At 38.5% G+C, this 14446-nt stretch overlaps 1 long non-coding RNA gene across 1 annotated transcript; it reads left to right on the forward strand.

Annotated features, from left to right (window-relative positions):
- Positions 1–537: 537 nt before the first annotated feature.
- LOC104248416 (uncharacterized) lies at positions 538–4663 on the forward strand. Its single transcript, XR_716444.2, has 3 exons — positions 538–621; positions 3333–3400; positions 4401–4663. It is a non-coding gene; the product is annotated as an uncharacterized lncRNA (long non-coding RNA).
- Positions 4664–14446: the final 9783 nt, after the last annotated feature.

Raw genomic sequence — 14446 nt, forward strand, 5'->3', positions numbered from 1 at the left:
TTGGTTTGGTTTTGATTTTAAAATTTTAAAAATCGATTAAATTGGTTTGGTTTTGGTTTTAATCAAAAACTGACCAAATCGAACCGTGTAACACCCCTAGTCAGAAGACTAAAAAATAATCAAATAAAATAACAAACTTTCCTACCGAAATAGTTGGAAATAAGTCAAACGATCTTTGACCAATTTTTCGGCTACAACAGTCGAAAGTTTAGAACATAAATAATTACTCCATTCGTTAGTTTATGTGAACCTATTTCCTTTGGTCCGTTCCAAAAAGAATGAATCCTTTCTAAATTTGGTAACAATTTAGCTTAAAGTTACAACTCTACCTTTAATGAGAAACTTTTATAATCACACAAATATTCCGGGCCCCATTTGAACTTGTTTAGGAACACAAATTTCAAAAGTATTCATTTTTTTCTTAAACTCCGTGCCCAGTTAAACAGGTTCACATAAATTAGAACGGAGGGAGTAAAAAATTTAATGTTCGACTATCGTAGTCGGACAATAAAGAGATCTAATTATATATTGTCCCATATTATTCAGTTTCTCTCTCTCCCCTCTCTACACAATCTCCCCCTCAGCGGCGGCAACCCCTTAAGTTAGCTGCTATTTCCAACGGTAAGTTCTCCCTCTCTCTGTTTATTTCTTCGGCTAAGACAACCTAGAGTTTCGTTTTCTAGATATAAAAATTTCTTTGGCGGCTTGGGATTAATGTATAGTTCAGTGATTGGGATGATGGTTTGTGATAAAATTTACTGATGTTTCGGATTTTTATTCTCTTTAAATATAAAGGAGGAAGGCAAAATCTTATTGCAGCTCAGGGAGAAGACTTCGTATTGGTTGGTTGAATTGGTTGTGCTCTTAAGCCAGAGAATTATGCTCTTAATATAGATTGGTTGGTTGAATTGGTTGTTTATTGATCGGTCATTTGGCAAGTGGTGTGCCAATAAAACGGAAAAAATCAACCCAGTTTTTTCAACTACTGTGGTCCGAAAATGTGCCGAGAAATAATGATTTCTCCGACTACAGTAGTCGAAACAGTTAATGAAAATTTCAATAAATTCAACATTCCGACTACTGTGGTCGGAAAATAAATAAAAATAATTAATAAATAATTATTATTTATTATACAATATTTTCGACTACAGTAGTCGAAAATATTTTTTCTAAAATATTTAGTTGTTTTATTGAATTTCTGACTACTTTTGTCAGAAAATAGCTCACTTTTCAAATTTTTGGCAGAATAAACTTTCCGACTACAGTAGTCGAAAAGTGTTTTCTGACGTACCATTTTCCGAATATTGTAAATTGGTAGGAAAGTAATTGAAATAGGCGCTTTTTCGACTACTGTTCGACTATTTTGGTAGTCGAAAAATAGCGAATTTCTAGTAGTGATTAAAAGCTCTGTTTCGAATGAATTGATGCATTGTGTATGCTTCAAATGCGAAGAAGGTTTGGAGAGATTTTAAGGAGAGGTTTGATACATCGAACTTGACGAGATTTTATCATCTCTGGAAAGAAATTGCAACCTTGCAACAAGGTAAAGACTCTGCAACTAGCTATTAGTCGAAGATGAAGGGTTTATGGGATGAACAAGATGTGCTGGCTCCCCTACTTTCCTGTAGTTACGAAGAGTCTAGACCATATGTTAAACATCTAAAATCACGTCTCTTGCAATGTTTTATGGGGTTAAATGAAGCTACAACAATGTGAGAAGTAACCTCTTGGCTCAGAGACCAGTAGATAAAGGTGTTAATCGAGTCGAGTCGGATCGACCCACTAACAACCTCGTTCGACCCGGTTCAGCCCGGTCCGGTAAGAGGTGGGATGGGTTGTCTAGGGTAGGGGGTTGTATCGGACGGGGTCGAGCCTTTTTTGACTACCGGTGCATCGGAACCCGACTAGCCTGGTAACCAGTTTAAGGGTTTTAACCATGTTCCAGCCCGATATAAGTTATAAGTTTTTTTAAAATTTTGAGCATTGCCAACAGCCAAAATAAAAAATGACCATTGAGCAACGATTATTTTTTTTACTTTTAGCCGTTTCGGCCTATCCCCTTAATAAAATTGCCTCTCAACCCCTAATAATTGATAAGTTATATTTTTATCCTTTTAAGAACTATAAGTAGCTCCCCTCTTCTTTATTTTTTCTCACAACTTTCTCTCTTCTTCTACTCTAATTCTCTCTCAATTCCCTCATGATCATTGAATTGCTTGCAAGTTCTTAAATTATTAATATTTCAAGTTGTAACGATCCGACTGGTCGTTTTGAGTATTATAGCTTCATTCCCCCCATTTATTGCTTATTCTATGTTCATTTGTTGTTATATGTCTTGGGTTGAGATTCATATTTTTCTTATTGTTTGATATGATATGAGGCCTCGACTAAGTTCATACGATGTTTATGATGGGTTGGTATGTTTGGATGGGGTCCCGGAGGCCTCGAGGATGATTCAGATGGAAATCGGAATGAGTTTGGACTTGAGGAATTTCTGAAGTGCACCAAGTTTGGTGCGATCGCACCTGCGAAGGATTTGGTCGCATAGGCGTGTCTGGCATAGCAGGTGCAGAATTTTGCTGGGTTGAGGGGATGCGCAAGTGCGAGGTTTTGGCCGTACCTGCGAGGCCGCAGATGCGGAAAGGAGGTCATTGAAGCAGAAAAATGACTTGTAGGGAAGGTCCGCAGAAGCGGAGTGGTTTGCGCAGGAGCGATCCTGCAAGGGCGAGGAGGGGACTGTAGGTGCGACTGGTCTGGTGTCTAGTGTTCTTTGCGGAAGTGGACGTGCACCTGCATAAGCAGTTTCGCAGATGAAAAATTCTTCGCCATATGTACGGTTTCGCTGGCAGAAGTTATATAAACGAGGGTTGGAGTAATTTCTTCATTTTTGAACTTTGGGAGCTCGGATTGAGGCAATTTTTGAAGGAGTTTTCACTAGATTTCACAAAGTATGCAACTTTTGGTCGTTTTCACTAGATTTCACAAAGTATGCAACTTTTGGTCGTTTTGATCTATTAATATTGAATATATTGAATTTCCCCCCATAGATTTGGTATTTTTGAGGTGAAAATTTAGGATTTTTTTACCCATGTATTGGAGAGTAATAATTGGAGATTTGAGTGACGATTTGATGTCAGAATTGGGTAATTTTGATATGACTGGACTCGTTATTGAATGGGTGTTCATATTTTGTAACTTTTGTTGGATTCCGAGACATGGGCTAAGGGTTGACTTTTTAGTTGACTTTTTAACTTTTGTTAAAGAACTTAGCTTTATCATATGAAATTGATTTCTATAGCTTTTGTTGATTGTATCGAGTTGTTTGTGGCTAGATTTGAGTCGTTCGGATGTCGATTTGCGAGGTAAGGGCATGTTGGAATAGAGATTTATACGAGTTGAGGTAAGTTACACTTCCAAACTTGGTTCTGAGGGTATGAATCCCTGAAATATGTGTTATGTGGTCGGTATTGAGGTGACGCACATACTAGGTGACGGGCGTGCACTGTAGTTATTGTAACTCGGTTGATTTCGTAGAACTTTTTAGTCATCTAATCTTGTTATTATTCATGTAATTTCCATGTGTTAGAGAAATCAAGCTGTGATTCATGTTAGAAATCATATTTAGACTATATGTTGGTACTGTTGGACCTACAGAGGTCACTTTGTTGTTGAATTATTTACTAATTTGCAATCATGCACTCAGTCACATCTATCCTTTATATATCATATCTCAATCTCTATTGTCATTATTGTTGCACCATATTATCATTGTTTGGGCTGATTGTTATGAGATTTTGTGAGCCCAAGAGACTAGAGAGATTGATGACTGAGTGAGACCGAGGGCCTGATTGTGAGTGATATTTATAGGATCGGGCTGCATGCCGCAACATGCTTTTTTGATTCAAACCATGATTGGCTTATATATTAGCTCTTGGGTAGGATCCGCCCTTCCGGAGTCTGACAAACCAGCAGTAAGCGCAAGTACCTACTAAGTGCGAGTACCAAGCGATTGGGAGTACTGAGTGACTAGGAGTTCTGAGTGAGTGGGAGGACTGAGTGACTGGGAAGACTGAGTGATTGAGCATGCTGAGTGAGATTAAATACTCCGAGAGTATGCATATGACTTTATCACTGTGTTGCATTACAATTGGCATGCATAATTAACATGTAGATATATTGATGTATCATTCCTCATATCAATCACACTTGGCAATATTTTATCCGTGTTGAACTTATATTGTTAAACTTGAAAGCTTGTCTATATTTTTGTACATTTAAAATCTGTATTTGGACTGTACCTGTTTGAGCTCGTCACTGCTTTCAGTCTAAGGTTAGTCTTGTTACTTATTGAGTACATTGTGTTGGTTGTACATATACTATACTCTTCACTTCGTGTGCAGATTCAAGTACTTCTGGGCACAGTGGTTGATAGCTTTGGAGTTTTATCTATTTGGAGACTATTGAGGTAGCTGCCTTGGCATCCGCAGACCTCAACTCTCCTTCTTTTCAATTCATTTGTACTATTCTATATTTCTAGACAGTTGTTTTAACAGTTAGATTGTATTGTGAGATAAATGCTCATGTACTTAGTGATAACGATTTTTGGGAGATTTTGTATTGAGTCGCGATATTTTCTTACAAGTTATTTATGAGATTTTCACTATTTAAGCTTATTTCAGTATGTTTTATCTTGAAAGTTGTGTGGTTATTTGTGAATTGCCGGCTTGCCTAGTAATGCGATAGACACCATCACGACATGTGAGATTTTGGGTCCTGACAAGTTAGTATCAGAGCCTAGGTTACATAGGTATCACGAATTATGAGCAGGGTTAGTAGAGTCTTGCGGATCGGTACAGAGACGTCTGTACTTATCTTTGAGAGCCTGCCGAACCATTTGGAAAACTTCACTTTCTGGTATTCTTATCGTGGGAATTTCTTAATTCCAGAAACTAAACTTTTTGTTATTCTAGTCTCTCATAGATGGTGAGGACATGTGCTACCGGACCGGGCGGATAGCCACTAGTACCACTAGCTAGGGCCACAAGAGGTCGGGGCTGCAGTAGAGGCCGAGGTACAGCTCGTACAACAGCTAGAGCAGCACCAACCACTTCTCAGGCTGGGGGAGGTGCTCAAACTCGCGACGCCCGTACTCCAGAGCAGGTGGTGTAGGGACTTCAAACACCGGGGGTACTACCAGCCCAACTACCTATAGCTACTCAAGCCTAAGTGGGTCCACCGATGAGTGACAGGGAGCAGAAGATACCAGAGAGGTTTGGGAGGCTCAAGCCTCCATCATTCAATGGGGATGAGTTAGAGGATGATTAGGACTTCTTGGACAGGTGACATCGGATTCTTTGCACGGCGGGTATTCTGGATACTAGTGGGGTCTCATTTACTACTTTTCAGTTGTTGGGGGCAACCTTCATATGGTGGGAGGCTATGAGCAACGAAGTCCAGTTAGTGTTGCACTACTTATATGGCACGAGTTCTCCATTTTCTTCTTGGAATAGTTTGTACCACCGACCCGCATGGAGGAGCTATGTAGGCAGTTTGAGTAGCTACGCCAGGATGGTATGTTTGTGACCCACTATGATATGAGATTTTCAGAGTTGGCTCATCACACGATCTAGTTAGTTCCCACAGAGAGGGAGAGGCTTATGAGGTTCATTGATGTCCTCAACTATGCACTACACTTTGTTGTGACTCAGGAGATTGCATAAGGTGCTAGGTTCGATGAGGTGGTCAATATTGCTAAAAGGCTAGAGCAGGTCTGTAGTCAGAAGCGTGAGGAGAGAGAGTCCAAGAGGCCTCATGGTTTGGGTGGTTTCCGCGGTGTTTCGTCTTAAGGGCAGTCCTACCAGTGTAGGGATTGTCCTTATAGCCCGCTCAGATGGCTCGACCGGTTCATCGTAGTACATCAACTAGCCATGGTTCATATAGTGCTCGTTCGGGTCAATCATCTCTCAGTGCCCTTCCAGCTGAGAGTTTATGTCATGCTCCATCAATTCATAGTTCATCTGCACCAGGCTCTTCTAGTAGTTATTCTGGTTCTCGGGGTCCAATTCAGTCCCCACCTCTATTAGGGAGTTGCTTCGAGTGCGGGGAGTTTGGACATGTGTGGAGGTAGTGTCCCTGCTGCTATGGAGGTCTAGTTCAACAGATGGGTCAAGGTATGACTTCCGCACCAGTTACTTCATCACCTACTCAGCCAACTCGAGGTAGAGCTCAAGCTGTCAGAGGTCGCTCTAGAAGGGGAGGCCGATCAGGTAGCGGCTAGGCTCGATGCTATGATTTCCCTGCCAGGACAGAGGCTATTACTTCAGACGCAGTAATCACATGTATTGTCTCAGTATGCCACAGGGGTGCTTCTATATTATTTGACCTGGTTTCACTTATTTGTATGTATCATCATATTTTGCTCGTTATTTGGATATGCCCCGTGAGTCCTTAGTTTCTCCTGTTCATGTATCTAGGCCTCGGTGACTATTGGAGGATTGGAGATTAGGTTTGATCTCTTATTACTTAGTATGGTTGATTTGACGTGATTCTGGCTATGGATTGGTTGTCTCCATGCCATTCTATTCTAGATTGTCACACTAAGACCATGGCATTGGCGATGCTGGGTTTACCTAGGATTGAATGGAGATGTTATCTAGACTATGTTCCCATTGTGGTGATTTCATATCTGAAGGCCCAACAGATGGTTGGGAAGGGGTGTTTGTTATTTTTGGCTTTTGTGAGGGATGTTGGTGTTGATACTCCTACTATTGATTTTGTTTCGGTAGTGCAAGACTTTCCGGATGTGTTTCCTGCAGACTTGCCGGGTGTCACACCTCCTCTTTCCGCCCCCGCGAGAGGACAAGAGAGTTTTCTCCAATTAAAGGACAGTCGAAATGAGATTTATTTGTTTGTTTCAGAGTCGCCACCTGGGAATTTTAAGGCGTCCCAAGTCACCAGTTTTAATCCCTGAATCGAGGAGAATATGACTCTGTTTGTCATTCTGCGAACCAGAAATCCTGAGTAAGGAATTCTGTTAACCCGGGAGAAAGTGTTAGGCATTCCCGAATTCTGTGGTTCTAGCACGGTCGCTTAACCATTTTTATACTTGGCTTAATTATCTCGATTTACTAAATATATTTTTTCTTGTTGCCTGATTTCGTTACTGCCTTAGATTGTTTATAATTATAGACCCTTCTTTGAAACGAATCACGCGCACGTATATGCGTATTATATATTTTTTATAAACGTAGAGAATCGTGTCACGCATACGTGTACACAATAAGATTGATAATATTTTTATATTTTTGTTATAAAAAAAATATGTTCGAAATAAAATTAAGAACATCATCACCCTTGTATTATTAAATAGTGAACTGCACATCTCGGGTTATATGAAATTATTTTAACATCCTCCGAGGAACCCCTTTTATTAAAAATTTGCTCGAAGTTGCGCGAACGCATAATCTGAATTGCCTTTAGAAGTATAATCAAGTCACGCGAACGCATCCCTAATTATGCAAATATTCTTGATGGTAATATAAATTCTCTACAAATGTTTATTGCATCCATCTATTTTTAACTGTGAGAGTCATGGAGAATCACCGAATGGGATGCCACCAAATTTCTTGAAAAAGAATTCAAAATTTATTAGGCGTTGACCGCGAGTTATATTTTACACGTATGGGTTATGTCTCTTAAAGGTTATTCAAATTTAAGAAATTAATGATAAAGAATAAATAACGTGCGGCTACACTTACCATTTTATTAGTTAATATGGTATTAGTATAAAAAGTGAATTACACGCAAAATTCGGAAAGATTTAAACGGATAAACAAACTAATATTTTTTTTCGAAGAATTTGCATTATTCTATTTGTAGCGAATGCTATTTATACATTCTTAAAATGTTGCAATTTATAAATCCAATCTTCTTCTACACCACTTGTTTTTAATCCAAATGTATAATTATTTGGTTAATTTGCTCACGATGATTGAATTTAGGATAAATATAATCAAACCAATTCTTATTCTCGGCCTATGCGAATATTTGCAAACACTAACTCTATATTTTGTAAAAAATATTGACATTATTTTTATACTTTGTTTTTTTTAGAATTGAGTTGATCGCACTCTCAAAATAACTATGGCCATTTTAAGAAAAAGAACTAATCTACCAATTGATTTAATAAGACGACATCACATATAACGCAAACATACATCATGAACTGTTCGCAATATTCCAACATTGTAATCGTAACAGATTATATCAATTCACCTTTCAACTATTGATTATACACATAACTATTATTGCGCCATATGTGATCAAAATACAACTAACAATCATCTAGCTTTGAACAAAATCAAATATTGGACGAGATATGCTAGTAATGTAGTTTCTTGGTATTTCCATACTATCCTACGCTTAACCAACAGTATCACAAAATATAATTAATGGCCAACTTTCTGCCATGTTCCCTATCTCAACAATTCAAACAGTAAATGTCATCACTAGTCCTCAAAACATATAATATTATCGTGGAATTTACTACTCCATAAGGTTAATTAGTTAACAGTTTATCATGTCAAGTATAATACTATATTAACCAACTAAAACAAAACTGAAACTTAAACTAATAAAATTTAAATGAGTAGAAGACATCCTTATAATTCCAAACTTCATTTACTTGCCATGTTGAAGCTTTTCATGACATGAGTTTACAGATATGTACCTGATATTGGAAGCAAAAGAAAATGAAGATGAGAATCAGCAACAGTAATAACAGTACTTCCCAGCAACAACAGCCCAGCAACAGTAACAACCCAGGAAAAGAGTTGGCAAACCAGTAGAGCAGTAATCCCAAAAACAAAAGCTTCAAGCTTTGAATCAAACAACAACAATTAATATTGATTTCAAACAATAAAGAAAGCAGAAGATTTTTTTTAGTTTTTTTTTATTTGAAAGCTTAAATATTTTTCGGAATTTTTCTTACTCCTAAATGTTCAACCCTTTTTTTCTCTCTATTTCTGTTCTCTTTCTCTTATTTCTGTATTCTCTCTATCTGTCTGTTCTCTTCTTTTCTGTGTGTCCTCTAAATCAGTTTCAAGACTTCTATATATATCTCATCCCATAAATCTTTTAATCAATTAAAATCAACCCATTTTCTCTACCAAACCCATTATCTTCTCACTCATCCCCATTACATTAAATAAATATATCATCACCACCCCATTATATTTTGTCCCCCATGCTTCATTAAACAAATACAAGATTCCTCCCACTAAATTTTGTCTTGTCCCCCCTTTATATTAAACAACTATATCATAACCCACCCCATTACATTTTGTCCCCCATGCTTCATATAAAAAAATTACAAAATGTACAATTTCTAAACTACCCCTCCGACCTTATTGCAAATTACTATTTTACCACCGAACGTACTACAAATTACCAAACTACCCCATCAGCTATAACAATCAATTAATCAAACTTAACCAAAATATAGACAATATGATCAATTTCTAACAATGTTTAAACAACAAATCACATGAACATGATTTCTTCAATATTTCAACAACAAATCACATGAACATGATTTCACAACAAAGAACAACTAAAATTTGATTGAACAATATTTTTAGCAACAAACCTATTTTCAGATTCAACAACAACAAACAAGTATATTTAGATTTCTAAATTCAATAATATTGAACTTAAAATCAACTCTAACAACATTACAACCAACAATTCCTATATTAAACTTTAAACAAGATTATGAGACAAATTCAAGAAATAATCATAAATGATAAACAATAAAACAAGAAATCAAACTATACAAATTTCGGATTCAAGATCAACCAAACAAAGTATGAACATGAATGAATCCATTTTAAAACAACAAACATGACAGATTAAATGATTAAACCAACATTAATAATTTCTGGAAAATATATAACAACATGAAACAAATTGAAGAAATAATCAATTAAATTTCAATTTGAATCTAACAAACATCAAACTAACAAATTCTTACCTAAACAATAAAACAAACATGAAATAAACATGAAAAACCACTAATTAAATTTCCATTTGAAATCTGAAAATTAATTCAACAAAACATATGAACATGAACAAAACCAAAAATCAAATATCTACCGATTTTAGATTCGAGAAATATCAAAACGAAACACGGACAAAAATAAAACTCAAAACCAACTAACCGGAGATGAATCAACGACGAACTCGATTGTAAACAAAACTCGAACCAAGACTGACTGCTAACGATCTAGCGGATCTTGACTTCAACGACAAACCCATCTTCCTTTTTAATCTTGACGAACTCAAAATGACAAACGACGACCTTGACGGATTGATCTTGAAGAACGATGAGACAGCAACAACATTTGGACTGGTTTGGGATCGTTCATGGTGGTTTTATGGAGGCGATGAAGCATAAGCTCGCTGGAAGTCGACTGGGCAGTGTCGACGTTCATGGAATGAGGGAGAAGATGTTGGGGGTTTGACAGTGGTGGGGGCAGTGGGGTTTCCACCATTCGAGGGAAGCCATGGCGGCTTGGGACGAAGAGACGGAGCAGCAGCAATGGCGGAGCTGGACGTGAGGCTGCTCCAGTGATCGTGAGGATGTGAGCGCTGCTACAGTGGTCACTTGGTTTTGACGACGAGGCGGGGTTGTTGGTTGTCGAAGACGAAGCAGCGACGGGGTTGGAGAAGGTTGCTGGTTCGGTCGAGTTCGGAGGTCGTTTGGTTGAAACAGAAGCAGCGGCGACATGGACGTCGAGGACGGGAGTGGTCGTCGACGAAGAAGGGGTTAGCCATGGAGGTGAAGGGTTGAGGGCATCCATGGCTGATGCTTTGGAGTTTTGGAGGAGAAGAAACAACAGTGGGGGGGGGGGGGCGGAAGGCCTTTTTTTTTAGTTTTTAGGGTTTTTGTCTTTTTTTTCTTTTTTCTTTGTTTTTGTGTTAGGACAAAAATGAAGAAGGGGTGTTGGGTTAATGGACTGGGTCGACCCAGTTCGAAATGGACTGGGTCGTAGGGAAGATTGGGCCATTTTTTGGGCCTATAGCTTGAAATTGAAGAAGAGGCCCAATTCCGACTTTCTTTATATTTTCGCTCTCTTTTCTTCTTTTATTTTTCTAAAACTAAATTATAAAAATACTTAAACTATTATTAAGAACTAAATTAAGTTATAAAAGCGCAAATTAACTCCCAATAACAATTAACGCACAATTAAGTAATAATTAAGCATAAAATTATATATTTGGACATTAAATGCTAAAAATGCAAATGATGCCTATTTTTGTAATTTTTAATTTTTGTAAAACAAATTTAATTACTAACAATTGTAGAATTAAATCCTACATGCAAAAATGCGACATATTTTTGTATTTTTAATAATTTAACAAATAAACATGCACAGACAAATACAAATAATTATTCAAAAAATATCACAAAATATCACAAAATTGCACACCAAAGAAAAATCATTTTATTTTTAAAATTTTTGGGAGTAGTTCTCATACTGGGCAAAAATCACTTGCTTACACCGGGCATGCTACCTGATAGGGATATTGATTTTGGTATTAACTTGGTGCCGGGCACTCAGCCCATTTCTATTCCTCTATACCGTATGACACCAGTAGAGTTGTAGGAATTGAAAGAGCAGCTTCAGGAGCTTCTTGATAAGGGTTTCATTAGGCCTAGTATGCCGCCTTGGGGTGCACCAATTCTGTTTGTGAAAAGGATGGTAATATGCGTATGTGGATTGATTACAGGCAGTTGAACAACGTTACAATTAAGAACAAGTATTCTCTGTTGCGCATTAATGAATTATTTAACTAGCTTCAGAGAGCTAGGGTGTTCTCCAAGATTTATTTGAGGTCTGGGTGTCACTAGTTGAAGATTCGGGACTCGGATATTCTGAAGACGGCATTTAGGACCCCCTATGGTCACTGTGAGTTCCTCGTGATATCTTTTGGGCTGACCAATGCCCCAACAACATTCATGCATATGATGAACAATGTATTTTAGCCATATCTTAATTCGTTTGTCATAGTATTTATTGATGATATCCTGGTGTACTCACATGGCCAGGATGAGCATGCACAATATCTAAGGATTGAGGGAGAAGAAACTTAATGCCAAGTTCTCCAAGTGTGAGTTTTGGCTCAGTTCGGTGGCATTCTTGGGGCACGTGGTGTCCAGTGAGGGGATCAAGGTTTATCCAAAGAAGATAGAGGCGGTTTAGAGTTGGCCCAAACCGTCGTCAGCTACTGAGATTCAGAGTTTTCTCAGTTTGGCTGAATATTATCGTTGCTTCGTGGAGGGTTTCTCATCTATTGCAGCGCCTTTAACTAGGTTGACCTAGAAGGGTGCGCCATTCAGGTGGTTGGATGAGTTTGATGAGGGCTTTCAGAAGCTCACGACTCCCTTGACCACAACTCTAGTTCTAGTCTTGCCTTCAGCACCAGGTTCTTATACAATGTATTATGATGCTAATAGGATTGTTATTGGGTGTATCTTGATGTAGGAGGGTAGAGTGATTGCTTATGCTTCACGTCAGTTGAATGCCCATGAGAAGAACTACTCTGTTCATAGTTGGCAGCCATCGTTCATGCATTGAAGATTTGGAGGTATTATCTCTACAATATGTCTTGTGAGGTATTTACAGCTCATCGGAGTCTCCAACACTTGTTCAAGCAAAAGGAACTTAATTTGAGGCAACGAAGATGGTTGGAGTTGCAAAAGGACTATGATATCACCATTTTGTATCATTTCGGGAAGGCCAATGTGGTGGCCGATGCCTTAAGTAGAAAGGCGGTTAGTATGGTTAACTATGCATTTATTCCTATTGGTGAGAGACCGCTTGCATCAGATGTTTAGGCCTTGGACTATCAGTTCGTGAGGTTGGATATTTCGGAGCCTAATCGGGTTCTAGCTTGTGTGGTTTCTCGGTCTTTCTTGTATGAGCGCATCAGAGAGCATTAGTATGATGACCCCTATTTGCTTGTCCTTAAAGACACAGTTCATCACGGTGATGCTAAGGAGATTTCTATTAGGCATGATGGGGTGATGCGGATGCAGGGTCGGATTTGCGTGCCCAATATAGATGGGTTACGTGAGTTGATTTTTGAGGAGGCCCACAATTCACGGTATTCATTCATTCTGGTGCCTCAAATATATATCAGGTGTTGAGGCAGTGTTATTGGTGGAGGAGGATGAAGAAAGGCATAGTGGAGTTTGTAGCTCGGTGCTTAAATTGTCAGCAATTGAAATATGAGCATCAGAGGCCGGGTAGTTTGCTTCAGAGGCTTGAGATTCCAGAGTGAAAATGGGAGCATATCACCATGGACTTAGTAGTTGGGCTCCCTGTACTTTGAAGAAGCTTGATGCTATTTGGGTGATTGTGGATTGGTTGACTAAGTCTGTGCATTTCATTCTAGTTGAGACTACCTATTCTTCGGAGCAGTTGGCTGAGATCTATATCTGCGGGATTGTTTGCCTTCAAGGTGTGGCAGTGTCCATTATTTCAGATTGGGGGATGCAGTTCACATCGCAGTTTTGGAGACTAGTGTAGCGAGAGTTAGGGCATGAGTTGAGTACAACATTCCACCCTCAGACAAACAGACAGTTCGAACGCACTATTCAAATATTGGAGGATATGCTACGTGCTTGTTTCATGGATTTTAAGGGTTCTTAGGATTAATTTCTGCCACTTGCAGAGTTTGCCTACAACAACCGCTACCAATCGAGTATTTATATGACTTCGTATGAGGCTTTGTATGGAAGATGGTGTCGGTCTCCTGTTGGTTGGTTTGAGATGGGTGAGGCTAGGCTATTAGGTACTAACTTGGTTCAGGATGCTTTGGACAAGGTTAAGTTGATTCAAGATTGGCTTCGCACGTCACAGTCTAGATAGAAGAGTTACGCCGATTGGAAGGTTCGTGATGTTTCTTACATGGTGAGAGAGAAGGTATTGCTCAGAGTTTCATCCATGAAGGATGTTATGAGGTTTGGGAAGAAAGGCAAGTTGAGCCCTTGGTATATTGGCCCATTTGAGATGCTTGAGAGGATTTGGGAGGTCACAATTTGATACGCTTAAATTACACTTTAATAAATAGTGTAAGGCGGTCGGTGTCAAATATAATAACCCAACAAGGTTGGGGTCGAATCCCATAGGGAATAGGTGTGAAAAGGTTACTTGATTAGTGTGTTGCTCGACTAAAGTCGTAGTTCTATCCAGTTAACGATAACAAGAGTATGAATTGAGTTTGATTTGAAGTAACAACTAGTTGAAATATTGAGAATGTAAATAATTTGATTAAAGAAACCAAGGTTGTGTCTCCTTTTAATGAAGTGTAATGCTATCGGTGTTAATATGATATATTTCTAATGGAAGGTCCTTTTGATATGCAAATGATGTCTAAATGT

The sequence above is a fragment of the Nicotiana sylvestris genome, chromosome 1, assembly GCF_000393655.2.
Source record: "Nicotiana sylvestris chromosome 1, ASM39365v2, whole genome shotgun sequence".
Lineage (NCBI taxonomy): Eukaryota > Viridiplantae > Streptophyta > Magnoliopsida > Solanales > Solanaceae > Nicotiana > Nicotiana sylvestris.